Source organism: Condylostylus longicornis, unplaced genomic scaffold (assembly GCF_029603195.1).
Source record: "Condylostylus longicornis isolate FDR11 unplaced genomic scaffold, ASM2960319v2 ptg000042l, whole genome shotgun sequence".
Taxonomy (NCBI): Eukaryota; Metazoa; Arthropoda; class Insecta; order Diptera; family Dolichopodidae; genus Condylostylus; species Condylostylus longicornis.
In genome coordinates this window covers 499,537-519,196 of record NW_026578011.1, presented here as the reverse complement: position 1 = coordinate 519,196, position 19,660 = coordinate 499,537, and the positions used below count along the sequence as shown (strand labels likewise).

General features: G+C 23.8%; 1 protein-coding gene across 4 annotated transcripts in view; it reads left to right on the top strand.

The window, feature by feature from the left end:
* Positions 1–19,660, top strand: part of LOC129609965 (amyloid beta precursor protein binding family B member 2-like) — a 285,959-nt gene that overhangs the window by 62,843 nt on the left and 203,456 nt on the right. For 2 of the 4 annotated variants that reach the window (XM_055522246.1, XM_055522247.1), the window contains exon 1: positions 2,660–3,034. The exons of 1 other annotated variant lie outside the window; for it this stretch is intronic. The gene's annotated coding sequence lies outside the window, so the exon portion shown is untranslated. Of the gene's footprint in view, positions 1–2,658; positions 3,035–19,660 lie in introns of those variants that run through there. One more of the 4 variants, XM_055522248.1, reaches the window with a different exon arrangement.

The window sequence follows — 19,660 nt, the reverse complement described above, 5'->3', positions numbered from 1 at the left end:
AAAATCTTCCAAAAAATTTTATTTGCTGACTAAATAAAATTTGCCTGTTTTCATGCTGAATCGTTTTTACCGCATAGTTCAATAGCTACAGAACATATATTTTCTGACCTTAAATTTTAAAATGTAATAGAAATAGCGTGTGATTTCTAAAAGAATTTACTACAAATAATGAAACTGACATTGTTGAATAAAGCAAATTAATATTATTTACGAGTTTATTGGTATAAAATAAGACGATTTAGTATAATAATTCTACTTTAGGAGGCTGGCTACATTTTGGATACATTTTTTTCTCGAAATTGGATACATTTTGTTTTTATTGACTGGGAACACTGATTATATGTATATATTTCTTATGTATTACGTTTTTTTTTCATTTTATTTAAACCATACCTTATCCTTTTCTTTGAGTATATAAAGTGTCTTTAAAATTAAAAATATTGCTTACGTCACAATAAAAAAAGAATAAAATTTGAACAAAATGAGAAAAAAGAAAAAAAAACGGAGAAGGAATTTAATTAACACTTACATAATATATTTACACATTTACAAATATGTACATACAAATGTTATAAAACAAGTTAAAGGACAATACGATGTTAAACTGTAATATTATATAATGGTATATATAAATTTATCTTTAATATTTATGTATAACGAGAAAAAAGAAGAAAATGACAGTAGTCGTATAGTAAAATAGAATATTGTCCAAGTTAAGGAAAAGAGAGAGAGAGAGTGAGATTTTGTACTTATACATCATAATATTATATGATACATTATAATATTGGGAAAATTCTTTTAGAGCTCGTGTATAAATTGTTGCTATAATAAATTATTATTATTATTTATAATAATAATATAATACTTACATATAATATAACTATGTATATTATATATGATGATAATAATATTATATTATTATTATATAAAAATGTTTGCGAAAACATACTTTTAACATAAAATTATAAGTATAAATTTACATACGGTTTCAATTTTATAAAAATTTTCTGCAAATACATAATGTACATCAGTATGTTATTAAGTAGTTTTTATAAAAAAAATTGTGTATATAGAAGTGGACTTTCACATAGTATGTAATAACTTATACAATATTTTATGTATATATTGTGTATGCATGTAATGTATTATGTGTTTTTCTATGTATATACTTTGTATCACATTTCATAAGAAAAAATAGTTTATATACCTACTCTTGTTTTTGTGTGAAAATTCTTGTTGCTATAACAATATTGAAATGTTAGTGATTCGGCATTTTTTTATTTCCGTTATACATTTATATACATATAATTATGTAAAAATTTATATTCATTTTATACATTTATTAAAACATATATTCATATCACACTTTTTACGTAGTTACATAATTTTCTATATAATATTATAATATATACTTATACACAATTAAATTATGTAAGAATATAAAAATTTTTTTTTTCTTTATTTTTCAATTTACAGGGTGACATAATGAGTTTTTGTTGGTTCAATATTTTAAAATTAAAATAATTAAAATATATATTTAAAACTTATGTAAGTTAATTTAAGAAGAAAAAAAAATATTTATGATATTTAATATTAAAATACTCAAAGAAAATAAAAATAAAAAGGCAAATATTAAAAAAATATAAGGAGAAAGAGAAAATTCAATGCGTGAGTATTAAAGAGAGAGATGAGAAAATTTGAAGTAACGATTAAAATATACCAACATAGAAAAAAGTGAATATAAAAATAGTATGTTGTTTTGTATTTTATTTAGTTAAATAAAGAGAACAAAAAAAAGAGAGAGAGCGAGAAAGAGAAAAAATAACCATTTTTGAGATTTATTAAATAATAGAAAAACCGAAAAACGGAAAAACTCATATAATTTTCCTTGCGAGAAAAATTTTTTTATTTGCTTTGTTGTTTGTTTTTATTCTTTTTTTGTTCTCTGTATTCAGTTATATATCGTTATTATACGGGAATTTGCATCCTCGGAATTTTTTTCCTATATTGAAAATATTATAACAAAGTAATCGGGTGGAGTTATTCAATACGAAAGGATAATAGCGATATTCTTACGGATATGTAAAATAAAAATATATAGAAAAAAGAAAATAACAGTAAAAATAAAAACATAAAAAAAATAATTTTGTGAATCAAAATAAAAAAAAAACGAAAAACCGTTTTATTTTTCTTACTTTATAAATTTAATTGATGATTGTCAAAAGAGTTGTATATAAATTAATATTATAATTAAAGTTAAAAGAAACGAAACATAACTTATACAATTGTATGTGTATATAATACCATTTATTAAATTTACTAAATAAATTACAACATTATTGAAATATAAATAGCAAGCAAAAAAAATTAATAATATACGTACATAATTACATACCAAAAAAACACATATATTATATATGAATACGTGTATGTTATTTTGTATATATACTTACATAACAAGTGTTTTCATAGTCATTATCCTTTTTTTATTAAATCCTAAAATTCTTCAGTATAAAATCATATAATTGGAAAATAAAAAAAGAACAAAAAATAAATAGAATTAAAAAAAAATTCAAATTTTTATTTTTTTTTACATTTCCTAATTGAATAAAAAAAAAAACAAAATTCATTGGAAATTTTATGAAAAAAGGTCATATATAGTGTGAATTATAATTTAAATAAGAAAAAAACAAAAGAATTTTCGCATTTATTATGAGAGAAAAATTGTAATTTACTTGAAGTGAAAAAGTAAAAATTTATTTAATTTTATTGGATATAAAGAAATTAAAAATAATAAATAGTTATTTTAATTTCAATATTAAAATTAATGAGAGATTAAAAAGTTTTTTTAATTTAAAGTAATTGATTTTAAAAGAAAATAGAAAACTCAATTAAAATTGACATAATTATTATATAAATACTTCGTTTTTATATAATACAATATACTTAAAGAATTTGTTAAAAAATGATTTTTTCATTTAACTAGATAAAAATTGGATTATTTAACATTTTCTTATATGTTATACAAACTAAGGTAATCATTTTTTTTCATTATTCAATAAAATTCGATAAAACACCAAAATAATTAATAATATGTAAATTTTTCGTAATTCCTACTATATTCCTACTTTATTCCTACACTATTCCTACTACACAATAATTTTGTTGAATTTAATTTTTAAATGTTTTAGGTTACAAAATTTTTCCTAAATATAATATTTTTATTAGATATGACAATTCACATATTTATTTAATTTTCACACTTTTTTATTTTTTCTATAGCTAAGTGTAAGTATAAACATATGTATGTACGTATATAATATTATATGTAATAATGAAAATGTGGCGTTAAAAACTTTTCATAACCATTTTCTTAGAAATGTGAAAATTAAAAAGAAAAAAAAGAAAAGTTTGTTTTCACTTCATTCATTTTTTTTTGTAGAAAATGATACGACAAAGAAAAAGAAAAATTTTAATATTGAATTTTTTTTCCTTGAATTTTAAAAGGATTTTATTTAAAAAAGAAACTGTTTTATCATACTTATGCTTAACAAATTAATTTACTTTAATATTTTAAATATTATCAAAATTACAAGCCTTTTAATTTTAAAAATTTCCAATATATTTGGATTGAAAAATACATATGTGTAAAAACATGTATGTGATTTAGTGTATTAACATTAAAAATTTTTACTTTGATTTATTAAACTAAGATATTTTAAATATTTTCAAATTTATTGCTGTATAGTGTAGGAAATTTAAATTGCTAAACATTAATTAGAAAACTAGAAAAAATACTGAAAGTTACTATAATGATAAATGTTATAATTGAATTTTTATTTTTGAACATTTTAACTAAATAGTAATTAATATTGAATAAATTTTTAATAATGCTTTCTAAATGTATTAGATATCGATTATTTACTATATAAAATCAATGAAATCGATTATTAACTAATGTATTTAGTAGCTTTAATGTTTCTTGTTTCAAATATATTGTAATATGTAAACTAGTAGCAATATTAGATTAATTAATTAATAAAAAGAAGAAAATCAAAAAAATATAAATGTAGTATTTCCTACTGAATTCCTATATACATTTTTATTGATTTCTATATATTTCTATTGGTTTCTATTTATTTCTATTTAACATAATTTTGCGTACACTAGCGCTGATTTTATGCAACTTTTAAAGTTAAAGAAAAACCTTTGAAGGAATTGTTTTGGTGTGTGATTTTATGGAGATTTGTTTTTTGTTTTCAAATCATAGATTGTTTTTTTGTTTGCTTTTAAAAGGTTTTCGAAAAAATTTTAAATTTTTCTTTATTTTCATGGTACATTAAATTAAATTCGGATATCGTTTTACCAAAACGTGAACACTTTTCTTTCATTTTCAAACAATTTAAATTTGAAATACCCATGTTACACTATATATCTAAAATTCATAATAATAAAAAAAAACTTAATAAAAAATATTATAGAACTTTAAAAGCAAAATGACTTTTGAAATATTTTTCAAACACATTAAATCCTTTCGAAATTAATATTCGATCAAAAATTTTAAAGTAAATATTTGAAATGATTTTCGTTTTAAAAAATAAATGTACTTACATACATACATAATTAATCTCTCCATTATATACACATTCAAAATAAAATTAACATTATCATGGAGTAATGAAAAAAAGTTTATATTATATATATATAAAAAAAAAGTAGAAAAAAAGTTAAATAAAAAATCATTATTCGCTTTTAGCCATTCTCAAACAATTGATTGATACGTACATGAATTTTCAATTTAAACTTTTATATTTTACACTAAATGCACGTACTCATTCTTTATACTATTCACCATTTTCTATATATATATACGTTATATATACTTGTAAAATGTACAATATTGTGCGTTTAATATACATATTATATTTAAATTCTATACACATTCATATATTAAATTATACAATTTCAATAATATATAAGTATGTATAAATATACAAGTACTATATATGTATATTTACATACATTTATTACATTCTCTATATTAAACTCTTTTTTTTAACTTAAAAGAAAAAAACAAAATGAAAAACAGTTTTATTCTTCTTTATTTAAAAAGCTCATTTAACATAGTAATAAAATATTCAATTCTTGTATAAGAAAAATTTGAAAATGTTATGTAACATGATGAATTCAAAATAAAAAGAATTATATTTATATAATAATAATAATGTAATATTTTATTATTCATAAAAATAAATGTTAAATAAAAATATGCTAAACTAGAATTTTCTTGGTGTTTTGTTATAAATAAATTCGAATTTATTGTAAGAGAATAAAAATTTTTTTGAAAATTATTGTACTGCTCAGTGGACTTTTATATAAATAATTTAAATATGAGTCATAAGTTCATTTATACGGGTAAATTCTTCTTGTATACACTAAAGAGAGCATAAAATATAAAATAGCTAGTATATGTTGTTTGGTCTTTGACATTCGATTAAACACACAATTAAATATATTTTAAATATTTTTCATAAATTATCTAAATTTTTGTTCCATATTTTTGGCTTGAAGTTATGCAATTTTTTAAAAGTATCAAATGAAGCAAGAAAAACAAAATTACGCAGAGTGTGGTTATATAAGTGAAAAGTGAAGAACACTTCAAGAAATTTATTGTCAATACTTTTAACTCAATCTAAACTGGAGTCTTTTCCAAATGCAATTGAGTTTTACAATTCTGTTTTCTGAATTCTAAATGAAAAATTGAAAATTTAAATTCATAAGATTTTAAGGTTGTGATTTTTAAATTTAAAGTAAAGCACACTAATGAATTGCAGATTTGAATGTAATTTTTTTTCGTGTTGATTAACATGGCTTAGTTTGTGTTAAATGTATTCAGTAAGACAATTATATTGTTAATAAGTTTATTGTAGTTGCGATGAAATAAATTTGCAATATATACATATGTTGCATTATAACTGTTTTTGTAAAAGAATTAAACTTTGTACTTAATGAGCCATTTGGAAATTGAGTTTAGTTATAAAGAAATGCTAAATATCAAATTATCTAACTTTGACTGATAAAAATTTGCAGAAAGTTATTCAATATAACCTAAAATAACCTTTATAACTTAAAATAATATTTAATCGATTTTGTTTGACAATTAAGTAAATAATAATTTTCTTTATATATATGTATATATATATATTCTATATTCTTTTTATATATATTTATACATTATATATTATATAATACGTACTTACATGTCTGTATTAACATTATGCTTATAACTATATATAAAACTTCCAAGAAGTGTCATTAAAATAATAAAATATTTAAGTTATGATTTTTAAGTATGGTTAATTTTGTTATGTACATACATTACATATATATTTTCTTTATAATATAATATAACTGTTGTTGAAAATTTTAATATAATTATATAGGATTACATCATCAAAAATGATTCATTGCAGAAACTTGGAATTTCTGTACTTATAGAATTCTATATAAATCTATTGGTTGTTTATGTAAACTTGCTACGTATATGTCAAAAATAAATGTATAAGGAAACAAACGAAAAAAAAATTTTTTTTGAAAAAATCGTGTAATTATATTACACGCAATTCAATCCAAATTTACCGTTAGGCATTTAATCATCAATCATTTTCCGAAATAATTGTTATTACTGCGTTTTATAATCGATTACCTATCAGAAAAGTTTACTTTATCTCCTTATTATTGTGATTATTACATGTATTATAAATTACTAGTTTATTTTTAATTTCAGTATTGAATTTTCTTTTTTTAAATACAATAATATTAAATGTACGTTATAGAAAGTTAATACATAATAATAATTATGTATTGTATTTTCTTTTCGATATAATAACGATATTATTTTAATTAATAAAATTTTTAATAAGTATGCAATAGTCTTAAATAAGAATATTAAAATTTAAATAAAACATTTAATTGATGGCGGCAGTATACTGTACTGTAGGGGGTTAGACTATTTTGGGGTCAGTTCGATAAAATGAAAGATTAGGCACAATATTAGCGGGGTGTGGGGTGTACCAGGAATAAATGTTATCACTATTTTATTTATAAATGTTTTCTCTGTAGTTTTATAAAAAAGAGTAATTTTTGGTAGAATTATTATACCTTCCTTCCATTAAAAAGCTTACATATGCATGATCGGATAGTGGGCGGACTCAACTTTGGAATCTTCAGAATACAAATTTCCTAATCGAATAATAAAATACGTCGCTAAAAATATTCAAGAAAGTTATTTTATAAAATGAGGATTGGTTTGTCAGCCAGTGAATACATTACACCTATACGTAAACCAACCTCTGCAGGTTTTGTGTATTTCTGTCCTTCGCAATATTAAAGGATTTCATTAAGGCCTTGCTTTCAAGTATGCAAACATCTCCTGTAGAAGACATCAATAGTACTTCAACTGTGTGATATTTTATTAAAGTATATTTTCGTTTATTAACATATCAGAGCTTGTCATAATTCAATTCTCTAACTGCTCTTGTATTGAAAAAATTTGTAAGTTAGCATTTCAATAATATTGCACATTTAAACTAAAAATCCTTTTTTTTTACAAATAAAAAATTGGGAAAATATACAATAATTCGACAACTCTAATTTGACCTCGAAAAGGATAGTATTTAAAACAAGATCTGCTTCATATACATGCAATTCAATTTTTGTAGATTCATTACTTTTTATGTTTACGGAGGTATTCAAAACTTAAGTTTATTTTGTGAAACTTAATGTGTGATAGGGTTATGTGGGTTCTTTCTTGATCATGCAGTCAACGTGCTAATATTAGTTTCTGACATTTCTTTACAGTCAAATTCAATGGCAAATGAATTCCACAACTATTCCGCAATTATTCATTGTGAATAATTAAAATTTTTTTAATTTTCTATAATTAAATGAGTATTTTTAATGCAATAATAATGGCATTGAAAATCCCCAATTTTAAATACAAATAATTCCCGACATTTAATTAATAATGTTATTAAATATTTTGTTGATTTTAAAATATGTAAATTCTTTAATGAACTCTTTCAAAATGTAAAACAAATACATATGATAATTATGATTTAGAATTTATCCAAATGGAATTTCAATTTCCAGAGATAATTTAAATTTACGTAAATTGACATTATTTTATAAAAATGTTAGTAAAAACAACAATTTATTGTTATTGATTGTTTTTTATGACAAGTTACCGCAATTTTATTCAAAAACAAATTTTTTTTTTAGAAAATTTAATTATCACGCCATTTTTTAATTTATTTTATAATTTTAAAATAAAAAAAAACATTATTCTGTTTATACAAATTGCATTGTTTTTTGAAAAATAAGCGGTTTAGAAACAAGAATTATAATAAAAATCTTAAAATTGCAATTTATTAAATGTTCAGATTTTATTTCAAATTTTGTATTTGCGAAAGTATTATTAATGTAGATTTGCAGGAGTCACCCTTAGTAACTGCAGCCACAAAGACTTATTGTAGCATCGCACTTTATAAAGCTTCAAGCCCATAGTCCTTACGCAATTCTTTCAAGCACCATTTCTCAAAAGTGTGAGAGCACAACCATAATCCCTCCAAGTGAAAGTCTCCTGGCCAATGTTTCACAAAAACAGAGAAGCTCAGCCAACAGAGAATCTTCATCATGGCAAAATATACACAAACTGTATTCCAATCCTTGATTGTTCCAATTCATGCAAGTGATATCCCAATATGGAATGACCAAAGAATTGACCGCTTTTTCGTTAACATAATTACCCACATGCGCCACAAAAGGACAACTTTATTCCCCCTAATAAGTTCTACTAGCGTTGTAGACACAATCATCAAAAATTCGATTTGATTTAGTATCCGAGGATATGTTAATGGTTGTGTTCACATATCCTCTACGAATGTTGTCAGGTATACAAAGGTCCAAAACAAAAAGCTCTGCCTGGAAAACCTCTGCCAAGACGCGTTAACATAAATGTAAGTTTATGCTAAATTTTTTTTATAATTAAATATTTTTATATCTAAGAGTAAGAAGAGGTGTTTTGAATTTTTGAAATTTTTATTAGCAAAATAAAAAGCCTCAAAATGTTTTTTGAAATATTTGTTTGCTGAAAGAAAACAAAGAAAAATTGTTCAATTGTATATAATCGAAAGGTTATATACTAACCTTTTCTTTCTTTCCAAAGTATAAAACTCGTCACTAAGTGTTCAGATCATTCCTCACTAAGTTTTCGGATCATCATGAAACAGAATTAATGGATCTATATAATTGGAAATATGTATGTGATAATCACAGTTCCAGGTCAAATTTAAGTTTTAGTTCCTTAAATTGCTTTTAGATGGCAGTATTAATTTAAAATATTCAAACGATATAAAATGCATGAAAAAACTTGCGTTTTGAGAAAATTATTAAAAAAAAACTTTTAATTTTGTTTTATACCTACTTATTAACCAGTAGAAAAAAAAAGAGGAAAATAAGAAAAATGAAATTACTATTACAAGTTGATATGGGAAAACGAAATAAAATAAAAATAAGAAAAAGAAATAAATAAAAAAAATGGAAAGTTTTGGTGTTATGCAATGAATACAACGGTTTGTATACGTACCCTTACTTTTGAAAATTTATAAGAAAAAGAGAATATTGAGAACTTCTTTTTTTTAATTTTTTGTCCTTTTTATTTTTCTATTTCTTATTGTTTTGGGAGCCTTGTGTTATATGTTCTTGTTCTTATTGCAAATGGAAAACCCGAAAAAATATTTCATTTTTTTTCTTGTTTCATTTTTCCCCTTTATTTTGTTTTTCGACATTTCTTCTATGGTTTATATTACAAACACGATTGCAAAAGAGGACAAATGTACATATTGCTTTTATTTTTTTCTTCAATTTAATTTCATATTTTTTTTTGTTTTTCTGCTTCATTCTTTTTGGAGTTTGCAAAACGGCATTCGTGTGCATCGCATGAGTTTTAGAATTTTCAAAAAAAAAAAACTCAAAAAAAAAACTTTTTGTGTAGTTTTGTTTTATTGTGTTTTATTTTTTTGCCGTACTGCTCCTCTATTGTAAGTACGAGGAACGAGAGTATAAAATAAAAATGAAACGATCTGACGTATTTTTAAATTTTATTTTCTTCTGACTTTTATTCCATTTTTTTTACTTTCTTTCCTTGAAAAATGAGGAAAATTTAATGCAGCAGAATTATAATGGTGAATTTCAAGGATTTCTTTATATAACAGCAATGATGAACATTTTTTTTAACCTCAACTTAATTTTTATTACTTTTTAATGTATTTGTATGTTTTTAACATAATACGAGTATGTGAAATATTGTAGAAAAATTACTTGAAAAATTATTGAATTTTTTTATGTTAAAAAGTGTATGTGTAAACGAGTTCAAATATATTATATTTGATAATTAATTTACGTGCAAGTTTACATACATTATTACACATGTATACATTGTGTGTAGTTCGAAATACATATCTAATTTTATCAATAAAGGTTATTTTTTTCTCCTTATTTCATTTTTTTTTACTTGAATAATTATATTAAATATAGTAAGCATAAGCATTATATTGATTACAAAGGCAGTATATATGAATAATGATGGTTTATTATATATTACATATACATGTATTTGTTTATCGAAGGGTATATTTGATAAGTTTTACATAATATAAGGTGAATTGCTTAAAATTATTTGATTTTTTGAGTTTCCAATCTCTAAAATGATTAAATATACAAAGTTTTATGATAACTAAAATTGAATTTTCATAATAGCCAAAATGGAACTAAAAATATTTCAGGATTTCATGCTCGTAGTAATTTCTACCATCTGACCAATGGTGCAGTGGTTATGACACCGGCCCTTTAAACGAAGGGTCTCGGGTTCAAACCCCGGTCAGGTCACATATAAAAATTATATTCAATATTATATAACTTAATATACAATACTAATAAATATTATACAAGTAATTTTCAAATATTCATAATATTCAATACTAAGACTAAGAAAAAATAAACAGTAAATATTAATAAAAACTGAAATATTTAATATAAATAAAACTACGGTAGGCTAGTCACCTACCTAGCTAACTCTCTATGACTATAGAAACTAGTGCATGATAGATATCATGCACTAGCCCTATGCTCCTCCTAGGAGTGAAGAAGGAAGAAAAAAAAAACGTAGTTTCTACTAAAGCTGATTGTCTTTCATTAAGATAACAATAATGAGAGATTAATATAATATATCATAAACAGTTATATTCACCAACTGAACCAATATACAAAGATGCATTTCATAAAACAGAAGATGAAATAATAACTGAATTTAAATAATGTTAATGAAAAAACAGAACTTTAAAGAAGAAAAGCATATTGAACAAAGCTTGTTCCAAGGAAAAATAAAGTGGGAATCTTTCAATGATATTTATTTAATCAATTTGATAAGCAAGCCACTAATTAATTGAAACCAGCTGTAAAGACGAATTGAAAGGTTATTTGATTGTTCCAGAGGCAAACTCAAAATCTATAATATATTGAAAATACAATGCACAAATGAGGCAAGGCCAACCATATTTTGGCGATACCAGATTTTTTTTTATTAAATTTAGAATTTTATTTCCTTCTAGTTATTTTGTGTTTTTCTTTACTTATTCATTTAGGATTTTTACCTTATTACAATAAAGTTGTTGTTTTTGTTTTGTAATATGATAAAAGTAAAGTCATACAAATCAATAGGAATGAAAAAAAAACGTAAATTCAACATGATGAAAAAGGAATTCGAATATGAACTATTCATGTTGCAAATATTGAAAGAACAAAGTGAATTTTTTTATTACACATTTTTTATTTTTCTACCCAAAAACAAAAACATTATATTTGAATACTCTTGCATTATATATTTATTAACTTTAACAATTGGTTTGGGGTGAATTATCAATGTCCTTTTATAATATCATAATATATTTACACATATCCATATATATGTGTAGGCATTCACACAGCCATACAAACATATTGTGAACGATGATTTATATGAAATATCTAGAATCTTAATATGGTTTCTGTACTTATGTGCAATATATAAGTATAAGTTGTATTGTAATCATATTGTAAGTGCACATAAACATACAAGCAATAGTGATTGCATAAAGTCGTTATATAGTTTAAGTAAGGAATTTAAAAAGAGCAGAAAAAACTACAAAGTGGATATTCAATATTTTGATTTTATCAGGTTTCTACAATAATATTATACAATAATCAAATATATACAATAATACAACATAAATATACACACATGCATGATATAGTCAACGTAGGAATTGCTATCATGAAGAGAAGGAGGAAACGGTGGCTCACCTACCGTGCTCATGTCTGGCTCTGGCGAACTCCAGACGGAGTGAATGTGAAAAATGACACTTTCTACCATGATTGTGGATACATTGCCTATTTTCAATTAGCTGGAAAAATTAAATTAATTTTGTTATACAAATATATACATTAACTGCATACTTTTAGTAGAAAAATTTAAAATTTTTCGTTTTTACCAAAATGTTGATCCAAAATGTCTGTATATATAAAAGCTTTATTAATGTTTTAAATTTGCCTCTTCAAGTAGAAAATATTTATAATAATATTAAAATTATGAATTTTTCAGAAATGTTCAAGAAAAGGTGAAAAACAAAAATATTATAAGATGTTTTAGCAAATTTATTCAAAATAGAAAATCTGATATTCTTAAAGTATAATATATATTGAGAAATATGAAGTTCATATTATACCTGAATACTTGAATACCTGAAATCACATTAAAAAAATATAATGCTAAGGAGCTTTTCCCTTAGCTTGGAAATGAAAAAAGGAAAATGTCAACATATCTTTTTTTTAGAAATATTTTTCCTATCTCGCAAAATTTCATATCTAGTACAAAATTTTTCCTACTTTTGTTTTCTTTTTTGAAAGAAAGGTAAATTTTGTGCCACTTATCAGTTTAGGGACATTTTTCTTTTGCAAAAGGATATTGTTTTTTTTTCTCTTGTCTTACTTTCCTGACTTTATAATATATTTCTGTTTTATTATCACTGCATTCTTTGCTCGTCTTATAAGAATTTTCATGGTATTTTTGTATTTTTTTGTCATTTTTACCGTTTTTAAACATTAACTATGTGTACATTATACTGAATTCATATTTATTTTTAGAATTTTCATGTTTTTTTTGTGTGAGAACAGTTGTTTTTTTTATTTATTTTGAATTTTAAAAATTTCTCTGTATTACGTTATTTCAAATTTTTTCGTGTTTATTATAATAAAATTTCAGTAGTATACTAAAATCAAAGTAACGCGCTTACTCTATTCCAGAGTTGGGGAGCCTTTTTACCCACAGAGGTCAAATTTAAAGTTACAATAACTAAGGAGGCCGCATAAGTTTCAATACCCATAAATGTAGTTTTTGTACAGTTATTGCTGTGAAAATTGCCTTTTTTTTAAAAATCAGTTGTTTTTTTTCAAATTCAATTTTTTGTATTTTGAAGTAAACATTTTTTTTTGTGCATACCAGATAAGTACATGCAAAAATTACTAAAATTAAATTAATAAAACAAAAAATCAATTCAATCAAAAAGTAAACAATTAAACGTCCTACAAAAATTTTTGTTATTTCTAATGTTCATGCTGTTTTATAACCCAATTAAAATATAATTTTCGTAATAATTACAATATTTAAAAATTGTTTTCAATTTATTGCCCGAATGATAGTGGGTTACGTTATTTTAACATGGATTTTTTTGTATAATATAATGAAAATAATTAAAGAATGTTATATTTGTTTATTTATAGCTTATAATAAAATTTGTTCATTTTTATTTTTTACGTTCAAACTGTTACACCCACATTATAATTTGTTAGTGGTAGGTCTATAGAAATAAATAATTCAAGGATATCATTTTCAAGTTTTCGGTGATTTCACTTTTATTTTAGTTTTGTGCATTTTATGATTTGAAAGTGTGTGTATTTCTTTTAATAGCATTCCGTTTTATATCGAAGATTTTCAAACTGCTCTCTAATTTTTCACCTACATATATATGATCATCACTCCTAGGCAGCATACGTGAAGGGGTTCTATAAAATCATCATAATTTATATCGAATTTTTGCCTTCTATTCATAAGAAACACCAAACACTGCAGGTCATTCCGAGACCTGCGGATGGATTCTCTTTTAAATTTTTCTTATAATTATATTTATTTTTTGTACGTATTTTCGATGACTTTCTTTAAACCTTCCTACGGAGAATTTATATATTATCTGATTTTACTTTTTAGAAAATTACGCCACTTTACTTTGTTAGTGGTTTTCTTTATAATTGTATGTTGTAAGAAACACCTACCGACTAATACAATAAAATAAATATTATTATAATATATTAAATATTCATCTCATATGCATTAAAACTCAATAATAATAAAAATGTTATTTAGTTGTAGTATCTTTTACGGATACTGTGTTATATAACTACCGTAGTCATATTATGTAATATGTAAAGAATGTTATCTTCGCTCGCAAAATTTTCCATTTAGAATTCCCAAAAAGAAAAACATAAATAAAAAATATATAAAAGGATAAGATTACAAACACTGTACAGTACATACAGGAAGCGATTACATTTTAGATTCCAAGATCTTATTATTCTCCGTGTATAGTTATTTTTATTACATTTTTTTTTCTTAAAGAAGTTTATTTCATTATGATTTCATTATATTCTGTATGGTGAACATTAAGATGTATGTGTATGAGCACAATAAACTTCAATTAAAAATAAGTTTAATAGAAGAACATGGAAACTAATAACAATGAAGGTAAATACAAAAAAAAGTAATAAAAATAGTCTAATGTAACAGTAATGTGACATCAAAATGAGGAAAGTAATAATAAAAATTAAAGGGAAAAAAATACAACATTTCTTATGCAACAAACATTAAAATATGACTAAATTTACATTATTCTCTATCTTTCTCTCTCTCTATCTCTCTGTATTATATATGCGACAAGACAAGTGCTTTTAAAAAAATTCCTTTACATTTTCATATCCTTTCATATATGTATGTATAAATGTGCCACTTCGTTTGTTACGATAGGGAATAACACACTGAAATATAGACGCAAGTACATATAATATGTTTTTAATCAATGTCGAATTTTGAGTCTACGCGTCCGTTCCAGCGACATTTCAAAAATTAATTAAGTGAAGTTCACCAAATTTTCAGAAATGGTTTATTGAAGTAATTGTCAGAACTCTATTTAATTGAACGTGTTCGAGACAGTTGTTCGATAGTTGCTCTACAACTTCGAAAATTATTTGTCTACATCTCAGAACATGGCAAAACTCGCACGAAAAAATATTTTATTAGGGCTCTTGTGTATGATAAAAATGCACATGACTCGTTGTGGTATCTGCCATAACACTTCAAAAATTATTAGGTGATATTTTATAGGAACGATTGAAATTACAGTGCTGAAACTTTGCCTAAATAAGTATGGTAATACGGTTCTTACTCTTAGTAAGAGTTTTAATAATGTTATAAGTTTATATGGAATAACAGCCATATGTATGTATAAATAAGCAGTGTGATTAGTATCATACAACTCTTAAAATCATTCATTCGTATAGATATTATAAAGTTGACACGAACAACCCGACCATTTCTCGTTTTTTTCTTTTATTTTTGCCCTAAACTTTCTTCCAGTATGTTTGCTTTTTTTCTCTTATTATTTTATAAGTCTGTACCTGAACAATAAACCGGTAAATAAAGCGTAATAACAGTTATATAATTTTATAAATTACCGTTACATAAAGAAATACAAAAATAATATACCTTACAATAACAGGAAAAAAAGTACAAACAATAATGAAAATAAAAAAAATAATAAAATTAATTTACAGCAAAATGTTTATGTGCGTTTATAAGTGTGTTTATAGAGTTAGTAGATTCTATTTGATAATATGAGAAATATAACATGTAGTTTTATTTTATTTTTGTTTCTTTCTCAATGCCACTCAATGTGTTATGTAGGAAAAAATAATTCATTGTTGAAAAATTTTATTTTTCTCTTAAGAATGTCTGTGGCATTAAATAAGCGTCAAGAATTGCCTGATGCTACGAAGGTTATTTAAATTAAATTATAATTACAACTATATTCCTTTTAAATAATTTTGATTTTAATAAAATTTATATATTTTTATTTAATTTATACATATGTTTTAATTAAGATGTTTCCCCATCTTTCAAATTATTATAGTAGGTCTTTGTTCCGCAGATAAGACAAAAATTTATCAAACTATTAAGATTTTTATATTTATATTTCTACAAGACTAGAAAATAAAAGGACGAAAAAGAAAAAACTAAAATAATATAAATATAAAACTAAAATAATATAAACTAAAATAATATAAATATGAAACAAAGTGAATAAAAATAAAGTAAAAACCCGTTAAAAGATAAAAAAATAAAGAAAAGGAAGGAAAGGGAAAGGAAGGAAAGGGAAAAGAATAAATATATGAGAAAAAGGAAAAACGATAAACAAAAGCAGAAAAACCAGGAAAAAGAAAGAAATTTATTTTCGAATGATAAATAGCTAAACATTTAACAAACAATTTGCCTTAACACATTCTTCTAAATTAATAGCAAACAGAAGAGCATAGGACAATAAATAGTATGTTTGAAATAAAGAGTATATAAGGGAAAATAAAAGAGACGAAAGTAACAGTTGCATAACACAGCGATAATAACACTACAAAGAAAAACAAAATCCACTTTAAAAAGAAAAAGCAGGAACATTAAATGAGAAAATATGATATATGAGAAAAAAAGAGAAGTTGATAATTGAAGTAATGAAGGTTGTGTTGTGTTGAGCGGAATATTAACACATTTTATTAAAACTTTCATATAAAATTAATGCGTAAATATTTTACTGTTTATGGTACTGTTATACATGTAATTATGTTACAACGATATGTAGAATTTATGTATGCTTGAACATTTACGTACAAAACTACGTTAGGCACTTTCCGTAATCTCATTTTGAAAAGGACCTAGTTCTAGTACTCTTGTATAAATTTCAGTTCTCTAAATTATATTGATCATGTTAATTTATTATGACTTTTCATGATAATAATGCTTTACCATTATTATTGTCGATTTTATTGGGCTTCCACGCTCTGTTTCCAGGATAGGCACTTTATTTTTGAATAACGCTTTCCACTTGATTCGGTTTTCTTAAAATTGACTCGCCTCCATGTGTTATGCAGTTTAGTGATGCTTTCGACGACGTTTTTCGTCGACTCCTTTTCCGGCATTCTTTGGTCTATATCTTGATTCGTTTCCTTAATATTAACGATGCTGCTCAGGTAGTCGAATTGGGGCTAGTCCTCTGTCGGGCTGTCGTCTAGTTGAAGGAGCGTAGTGTTTTCGCATACCTTTTCGATCTCAGGCATTTACTTTTATTGGCTTGAGGCAGTCCCATTTTCTAGAATTTTAATTTTGGTCTGTATTCCTGCATATGTATGTGTTAGCTAGAGGCAGGTATCGTCTGCACACTCAAAATCCTCTAGTCTATAGGTCAATCGTTACATGATGCGCTCGACGTCCCCTTATAGCCCTTACATTACCTTGTCCAACACCTTTATGTAGAGGAACAGTGATAGAGGATACCGCTGCTTGACACACGAAGTTATTTGAATAGCCACGCTTAATTATACTTCGTGAGAAAGCCTGGCCTCAATGATGTTTACAATTTTTGTGTGGATGCCCTTATAGTGTAATGTCCTGCAGATGGCTTCATGTTTAACCTAGTTGATAGTTAATAGTTGATAATTTCAGAATAATTAATTTTAAATTTCATTAAAATTTGTTGGGGAGCTCATTTCGTTTTTTTTCTTTACTAAATTTTTTTAATTTAACTTTTTGCTTTATAAATAGTTCTATTTACTGCACAATAAAATGCTCAAAAATTAACAGAAGAACAAACAAACAAATATAAAAGTTAAACTTAATTTATGTGAGTTTCAATTTAACATGACTCTATTTTTTCTCTCTTCATGCGATATACACTTTATAGGCTAGGATACTTTTTTCTCATGTTAATACGAGTACCTAACGGAATTAAAAGAAAAATATTTTTTTAATACTCTAGTTAATTTTATTTAGTTTAAATCTCAATTAAATTTTGTTATTTTAATTTTAATACCGAAAAGTATAAGCAAGACCATTAAAAACTTACATCAGAAGTCACTTAAAATGTCGTAAATTATATAGTAAAGCTGATTCTAAATAATTTTTTTTTGTTCTGTTATTACTTTTGAGTAATACATGGATATGTGTATATATGCATATTTAGCAAAGAAGTTCATTTTTGTTTCATGTTTTTGGGAATTTTATTCTTAAAATGTTTACATATATGCAAATATTAATGTGATAGCTTGAAAAAGAAACAAATAGGAGGAAATGTGTGAATATTTTTATTAAAAATTTGGAACAGCGCCGGATTATCTAACAGTATGGTAAAATATTTAATACTTTGAATATTTGCATAATAATCGCCTTACTTTACGATATAAAACATTCTGATTTAAATTAAGGACACATTAGAACATAATATTAACATAGAATATAAAAAATAAAACAAAGAACATGTTGCAGCAATAACAATATAATCAAACAATATACATTTTGCTCGACTGCGAACACATAACAAAATTTCTATGATATAAACTTACGATATAAATATGCACTTTGTTTGATCAATATAAAACAATAAGAGATTAGATAACAAAAAAATGCAATTAGTTGCAAAAAAATTACAAACTGTTTGATTGCTTAATTGCATGCGATCATGTTGATGCATGTGTGCTCTTGAATATAAACCTATGGACTACAAATAAGCAATCAAACAGTTACGCACCTCAAAATTTCATGTCTGCCTAAGCTCTAACTGAATTGTGTTTACGTATAAAATGTTAAGAATTTGATGTCATGTTATATTTTGTATCAAAAAATTTTTTTTTGATATCAAACGAACAACAAATTTAACAAATGTCAAATATTGACAGAATTTTAAAAAATTATTACGCTGTATTAACAGCTGTAATAAAAAAAAACATTTTATTAAAAGTAAAACAAAAAAAATAAAATGAAAAAAATAAATTACAAATACAAATAAAAGACAAACAAAGGAGATCAAAAAACAATTAAATACGAGTATGGCTGAGTGAGAAAAATGACATTTTCACATTTGGAAAAGTTTTTCTCTTATTTTATTTATTCTTTTCATCCTTTTCTTGTATTATATATAAATTTTTGATTGCATTTGAAAAGCGAAAAATAAATAAAAATTATTAAGAGTAAAAAAAAGAAGAAAACAGTAGAATTTCTAGTGTAATCTAATATAGAAAGTTGTAAATGAAAATATTGTGTGTGTGCATGTTTGTGCACCAATTATTGTATACACTAGGATATTTTATTCAGTAAAATAAAAAATATAGAAAAGGATTTTTCTATATAAAATTATCCTTGATGCATTTTTGTATATTTGTAGAAAAAAGAAAATGAAAAATAAAAAGGATGTTT